Source organism: Octopus bimaculoides, chromosome 8 (genome assembly GCF_001194135.2).
Source record: "Octopus bimaculoides isolate UCB-OBI-ISO-001 chromosome 8, ASM119413v2, whole genome shotgun sequence".
NCBI lineage: Eukaryota > Metazoa > Mollusca > Cephalopoda > Octopoda > Octopodidae > Octopus > Octopus bimaculoides.
The window spans coordinates 54,509,008-54,517,390 of NC_068988.1; the positions used below are offsets into that span (position 1 = coordinate 54,509,008).

The 8,383-nt window shown below is 35.7% G+C and overlaps 1 protein-coding gene across 13 annotated transcripts in view; it reads left to right on the top strand.

The window, feature by feature from the left end:
* Window positions 1–8,383, top strand: part of LOC106882633 (tensin-1) — an 835,201-nt gene that overhangs the window by 488,598 nt on the left and 338,220 nt on the right. The gene's annotated exons all lie outside the window — the stretch shown is intronic.

The following is an 8,383-nucleotide window of genomic DNA, read 5'->3' on the forward strand; positions in this document are numbered from 1 at the left end:
ATATATATATATGTATATATATATGTATGTAAGTATATATATCATATATATATTATATGTACGTATAGGAAATATCATAAATGCCAAGACAACTTTTTATGTCCGTAGATGGTGAGAGCAAAGGAGGAAATAAGTGAACTATATGACGTTTCCTTGTTACTTGTCGCTGTTAGTAGACCAGTGGTGGTAACGGAGGTGGTGATGGCGGTGGTGGCGGCAGTGGTGATGGTAGCAGTGGTGATGGTGGTGGGTGTGAAGAGAATGGTCAGTACGACATGCCACAAATAGTCTGAGAGAGAGAGAGTGATTGAAGAAACTTGACCATATTCCAGGTTCATTTATTTCTTTTGTAGGAAGGAAGGGTTGGGGAAATGTAGATATGAAATGCTTTATGCAGGATGTACCTTCATAATGATGTCATTGTATCATATTGAGTGGTGGGAGTCTTAAATCTTTGAAATAAAATGCTTGTAAAAATTGAGTGAATGAACTTTTTAGTCTCTATTTGTAATTAATTCATTGCTAATGCTTTTTTTTCGCTTTAAGAATAGCATGAACATTGTGAAATCTTATCTTCTAATTGCTCCATAAATCTGAAGCTGTATCTATCTAGCTAGCTAGCTAGCTAGCTATCTGTCTATCTATCTATCTATCTATCTATCTATCTATCTATCTATCTATCTATCTATCTGTTTGCCTGTCTGTTAACCTATCAATCAATCTATATAGATAGAAAGACAGACAGACTGATAGATATATCTAAGCTATCATTGTGAGTGGGTACCAAAGTGAAATAATTCAAGAATGGGGTGGAGTGAAAAACGTTGATTGCAGAATATCAAAAGTACAATTCCACTGGGCCAGATATGCCACAGGGTTCACAGAACAGACAACAGGTGGACCCATGCAGTTGCCAAGCACTATCCAAGAAATAAGAAAAGGCTACTCAGAAGGGCTCCACTGCCTCATGAAGGTAACTGCTAGCTCTCACTGTGCCCACAACTGTGCTGCCATCTGTTAGTGTGTTACAGAACTAGTCTGGGAACGTTTTGATACCACCTTGTATGAATTGGGCATTGTCCTCGATCCATCCAGGTAGTAGCAGGACTACTGACTCCAAATTAAAACTGTGATGACTCATCTAGTCATACCAACCTGGAAAGAGAACATAAAATGATGAGGATAATGATGTAACATGTATATATATATACATGTATGAGTGTATATCTGTCTGTATGTATCTACTTTATGTAAATACATGTGTATTTGTGTGTATGTATGTCCTTTTATCTTTCACTTGATTCAGTCATTGGACTACAGCCATGCTGGGACACTATCTTAAGGGGTTTAGCATCTATTTATTTACAGCCTTGATCCATTTTCAATTGAAGCACATAAGAAAGAGATATATTTGTATGAGTTAGTGTTAACCTATTTTATACATGGAACAATAAATAGCTAACTATGTGGTGAGTTAGATAGCTAGCTATCTAGATAGACAGACAGACAGACAATCAGATAGTTTTATCGTAATATATTTAGTATTTGGAGCATTACAAAACAAACACACTTGTAATAAATGCGTAGTGCGGCAGAGAAATAGTGGACAAGCAGATGGTAAGTTAGTATTAACATATTTAATACAAAGTACATTGAATGGCTTGATAGAAATAATTATAACATGAGACTGACAGATTGATAGGTAAGTTAGTTTTAACACATTTAATACATAGAGTATTAAAAAGTTGACTATAAATAAATATGTGGTAGGACAGACAGATAGGTAAGTTGGTGTGACAATAGTAATAACTTAATCAAAAACAAATCTTTTATTAGTAGATAAAGTCTGTGTTTAGAAATACCATCTTAGTATACCAATATATATTTGTCTTTTGTTAATCTAAACGAAAGACAAATCTATATTGGTATATTAAGAGAGTACTTGGGACAGAACAAAAGACAGATATGAACGTATGTATGTACATGTGTGGGGTGGGTGTTGATATATTAAGAGGGTGGAACTTAAAAAACAAATATATGTATATTGGTGTATTGGTATTTTGGTTGTTTACAAAGTGCAGGCTTCATTGCAGAATATTTGTGGAGGTTGGAAAGAAGTGAGGTGAGCATTCTCCACCCAATGTGTTATGTCTGTGTGCATGAATGAAAGAGTACATATGAACTGAGATAAGAACTGGATATAAGAGGAATTGGATATATTGTGCAAGATAGAATACTATGCATATGGTGGATATCCATTGTACAATGAAGTGCCAAGCAGTCATGGTAAATGGAAATGTGGATAAGGAAGTCAAAGAAAAACAAGGGACAAAGTAGTGAAGACTAATTTCAAGAGGTTAAACCTTAACCCTTTAACATTCAGATTCCCTTGTCATATGTACAGTAATCCCTCAACTATCACGGGCATTATATTTCAAAACCTCCCACAGAAATAATTAAAAATCTAAAAAATATAAATACCTATTGGCCAAAGAAACCCACAATATACTGAGGAGTCCGTGATATAAATTTACATATATTAGCCAGAAAAATCCATGATGTACTGAGTGCACGATAGGTGAACCACAATATGGCGAGGGGTTACTGTAATGCTTCTTTATTCATACTGGTTTGAATTAATCACTGACTATCTTGTAGCTTCAAGATTTCAATGGTGTGTTTGTATATTTTTAGAATGACATTGTAGAATAGGTGTGAGAGATTGGGTCTGGTCAGTTTTAACATAAAGCAAGTAGAATATTTGGACTGGATTTGGCCAGATTAAATGCTAAAGGGTTAAAAAGAACATTATGAATGACTTTTGGTGAATGAATGCTGTACTGGGGAGGATCCATCCAAACCATGCAAGCATGGAAAAGTGAATATAAAAATGATGATGGTTGTAGTGATGGAGATGTGTATATAATAACTACATCCATCCCAACCTTCGTATTCATATTGAGTCTCCGATCTGTCACTGAATTATATCACTTCTACAATGAAGAATGGCCATATTCAGTTTCTTCTCTTACTATCATCTTACCTTCATTGTTAGTCATCAAACAGAGAGCGTGATTGCTATAGCTCTCAAATGAGAAATAAATCTCCTAAATAATGGGTTTCATTATCACAAATAACTATCCTCAAAGAAAACAGAAGTTCAGCATGGCAAGCTAATGAACCACTTATGCAGTTATTTAGTGCCATTGTCGTATGATAGATAAACTGTTGAACTGTACTTCATAATTTCACTTGTTCATGACTAGTTATGACAGAGCCATTAAGAGTTATAATATATCTTTATTTTTCTAGGCATCTGGGTATGATTTAAGGGAGATTTAGCTGCTATTTCTGTCATATTTGTTTGTTGGCACTCCGTCGCTTACGACAAGGGTTCCAGTTGATCCGATCAACGGAACAGCCTGCTCGTGAAATTAATGTGCAAATGGCTGAACACTCCACAGACATGTGTACCCTTAATGTAGTTCTCGGGGATATTCAGGGTGACACAGTGTGACAAGGCTGACCCTTTGAATTACAGGCAGAACAGAAACAGGAAGTAAGAGTGAGAGAAAGTTGTGGTGAAAGAGTACAGCAGGGTTCACCATCATCCCCTGCTGGAGCCTCATGGAACTTTAGGTGTTTTCGCACAATAAACACTCACAACGCTCGGTCTGGGAATCGAAACCGCTATCCTATGACCGCGAGTTCGCTGCCCTAATCACTGGACCATTGTGCCTCCACTCTGTCATATTAATAAATACAGAAACCTCATTAAGTGGTTCATATTGAATGAATACGGCTACTATGAATTGTGAAATGTGTACATAGATACAGGTAGTGATGGAAATTATAGGGTATGTAGAGAGGTGTTGTTCGCCTCACAAGATGAATGAGCTCATAGCATCTAACTCCTTCCTTCTCAACCTCAGTCTTGTGGAGCTTTGTATAGCCCTTTTTCCTAAAACCTGTTTCCATCACTGGCTGTAAAATACTTCTAAGTTTGAAATAAAATGTATCAATTGATAGATGAGTATTTGTATTGATTTGAAGAATATTATGGTTATAGAGTTTAGAGTTAAGAATACCAGAGCTTATTTTCTCAGTATTGAATCACTTGCTCGAAAAAGTAGCAGTTCTTACAAACTTATCATGTGTTTGATATTACTACATTCCCATCATGCACTAAATATGACATTCCCATCATGCACTTCTATCAGAACCATTAGCAGATTGGACAAAATACTTTGCATCATTTCTGCTGCTGTTTTGGCTCTGAGTTCAAATTCCAGTGAGGTCAACTTTGCCTTTCATTCTTTCAGAGTTAATGAAATAAAGTCCTGCGGTCAATATTATATAATTAACCCTCTTCTAAAATTGCTGGCTTTGAGCCAAACTTTGAAACCAATATTTTGTTTCTTTATCAAGCATTTCCATCATTTCTCAAATTATCCAAACAAGAAGGGGCTTGGAATTCGGGGATTGTTATTTGAGGGGGCTAGAAAAGAATAATGTAAAACCAAAATTTAAATTTTAATTCATAGAAAATTTCCAACAGGAGTCACAATAAGACTGCTTATGCTGTGACTTCTATCATTATGTTAATAGAGATAATTACATAGATTTATGTTTTCCAAAGCAGAAAAAATTCTTGATTCAAGACTAATAGTTTAAATAATAATGTTTAAATAATAATGTTTAAATAATAATTTAAATAGTAATTTAAATGGCTGTGTGGTAAGTAGCTCGTTTACCAACCACACGGTTCCGGGTTCAGTCCTACTGCATGGCACCTTGGGCAAGTGCCTTCTACTATAGCCTCGGGCCGACCAAAGCCTTGTGAGTGGATTTGGTAGACGGAAACTGAAAGAAGCCTGTCGTATATATGTATATGTATATATATTCTGTGTGTGTGTTTGTGTGTCTGTGTTTGTCCCCACAACCGATGCTGGTGTGTTTACGTCCCCGTTACTTAGCGGTTAGGCAAAAATCACCGATAGAATAAGTACTAGGCTTACAAAGAATAAGTCCTGGGGTCGATTTGCTCGACTAAAGGCGATGCTCCAGCATGGCTGCAGTCAAATGACTGAAACAAGTAAAGAGAAAGAGAGATAATAATAGTTTGAATAGTTTAAATAATAAAGCCTTTTATTTCCATATTGTCCAGGCTTTCTGTTTTTTATCCTTGATTTTAAAGAATTATATCAAAAGATAAAAGAAAGAAAAAAATGTGATTGTTTATGCTCCCTAAATCACAAGAGGATTTTTACAGAGTAGTGTCAAGTTCTTGTTTCATGGCATGGAGGCAGATGGTAGATATATTTCTTCATGGTTATTGCCGTTAACATTCTCAGATGATTTGACACATACACCTGAAAGCAAGATGAGCTGACAGTGAGATGAGCCAGGAACAATATCATTAAATTAGCAAACAAAGCAGCTGTGAATTCATCAGTATTGTCGTCGCCGTTGTCGCCGTTGTCGTCATAATCATCATCACCAGCACCTCCACCACTACACCAATGCCATCACCACCACTGCCACTATCATCACCATCATTGTTACCATCGTACTCATCATCATCAATATCATCCCTCTACCATTTACCTGACTGGTCTAATCATAAGAGTGCCTCAAAAACAAAACCAATAATGGCATAATCAAGTTGGGTAGATGGGGTGGAGATCAGCCTGAAGAGATTGGTTAAAGAAGTCAATCAACATTTCGTGTCCAGAGGAATTATCCTCAAAATATTTTTAAAAACAAAAAAGCTGCGCTTACCGTTTCCGTGATGTCCTGTCAAATTTGTACAAGAAACAATTTCTAATGAAAGCTCCCCACCACCACCACCACCACCTGCTGCCTTTTTCTTTTTTTGGTTAAATGTTTATAATAATATGTCATTCTATGGAATTATTCCATTCATAACAAAATACCATTTAATGAATCAGCAAAAAAACCCATAACTGACTTCCTCTTTGAGAATCATAACTCCAGAATTTTATCCCGAGATTTTTTGTTGTTGTTTTGTTGTTTTTTTTTGTTTTGTTTTGTTTCCCTTTTGGTTTTAATGGAGAACTTCTGAAGTATTATAAGAGATAGTTTGTTTATACTTCTGTGTTTGGCTTTTCATCGAGTTGTTCTTACAGAAATACCATTAACGATTTTATGGTTGTACCCACTCCTATCGTGTGTGTAGCTTTAAATGTGGGTACATGCATGTGTGGGTATGTATGTGTACACACGTGCACGTGCATGTGTGTGTATGTGTGTGTGTGCTTATAATTGTTGATGCTCGCTTTATTGCACAAAGATCACGTTTTAAGATAAGAACCATAGAGTGTGACAGTCAAAAACATTGCTTATAATAAATAACAATAAGAAAAGCCAGCCTTATGGAATACCTTATATTATTAACAGGATAGGTCAAGCCAGTGAGAGAGTCTTTGCATTATCATTTCTTCTGCTAGAAATAGCAGCAAAATCTATCTGAAATCTAAAAGTAGAACATTCACATTAGATAATATTGTTTGAGGTACTATGCCTGAAGAAAAAAACTATAATGAAATGGTCACAGCTGAATATCTATGATCATTGGTCTACTTAATCAGGGCTGATCTGGGAGTAAACAACAACAATAAATGAATGGGTTGCAGTATATATATGTGAACTAAAAATAGGAAACCTGTTCATATCTAAGAGGCAAGTTGTAGCTTGAAAAAAGTCTACATTAAATATATACTGATACCTAAATGGTATATACCCTGATACTGACCATATTTGGCCTAAATATTCTATCTGTTTTAGGTTCAAACTGGCCAGATGCAGCTTCTCACACCTACCCTTCAATGTCATTCTAAAATAAACTATCACATAATCAAAATCTTCAAGCTACAAGATAATGCATGATTAATTCAAAGCAATGTGAATAAATAAACATTACATTTGGCAGAATAATCTGAATGCTTAAAGGTTAATCTAATGGTGTTTACAGATTATGGCTTTGAACTGTAATCAGTCTCAATCCAAATGCATAGTAACCTTTCTCACTTGAAAAGTTTCCATTTACTCTGTTGGTTTTGAGCTATCTCTTCTACCATTGCACATATCAGGGCTCCCGTTATTATAAGCAATTTGAGTCCATCCTGTGCCACTGTTCGCTTCTTCAATAGATTAATATATTCCACACAATGGAATATTGTTCTCATATCAAGGATAGGGCTTCTCCTTTGATTACTGGCACCCTAGATGATATTCTGAAAAAGAAAATACCATCTATATACATCTACATCTATTACCATCTACATCTATTGTTAATTTATTCATTGGCCCTTGGAAAATACTGAAGACCAAAACACAAACCCCTTCATCTGATTAACTCTTCCACTGTTACCAACATTACTTTGTTGTCTTTTTCTTTTTTTTTTTTTTTCAAATAACATTACTTTATGACTTTTTCTTACACTGCTTTCATTAAGCAGTTCCAAAAGTGTTTTACTCTCACACTCCAGCATCTGTATCAAATCAGGGTCTACCACCCATGAAAAACCCTGGCAGTAGTTGCCTTGATTTAAAGGATACCACTCCATCTCACCCACACACTGCTCCTGCCAATGCGAATGGGAAGGAATCATTTCTCATACACACACATGGCTGCTTAGTGAGAAAGAGAAACACTGGAAATAGAAAGAAAGAGAGAGAGAGAGATTCAGGTGTTACCGTTTGTTTATTAGGTCAGGTGAAAGAGTAGCTTGCTTGACTACCTGTGTTGTATGTTTGCTTTTTTTCCTCCCTCTATTGGCCAAGCTAACCAGGCTTTCAGTTTGTCAACTAACAGCGGCCATCTCTCCACCTACTCTCTCTCTCTATCTCTTTCTCGTTTTTTTGTCATTAAACTGATTTTTTTCACTCTGTCTTTTTCTTTTTTCTTTATGTTCCTCTTCTTTAATTTCTTTAGGTTATTATGCCCCACCCACTTTCCACACTTTCTACATTATTCTTTTCTATGTTTGAAATTCACACCCTTCTCTCTTACTCCTACTACTTCACTCCTCCCTATTTCTTTTGTATACACTACTTTTTTTTTCCCCCTCATTCACCCTCTATTAATTATCTACCTGTCTATTTTTCTACTTATTTATCCACGCACATATTTCTGTCATTGTGCTGAAGTATGTGGTTCAAGCAGCCTGTTCAGTTGCTCCCAAAGACCTCAAGACCTCTGCATAATTTCATAACACTCCAGAAACACAATATTTCACAACTGCAGCTTACTTCCAAATGCTTTTAGCTTTTAACATTTGAGTACTATAGAACTTACACCAGCAAAACCAGTATCACCTAATATATATATATATATATATATATATATATATATATATAT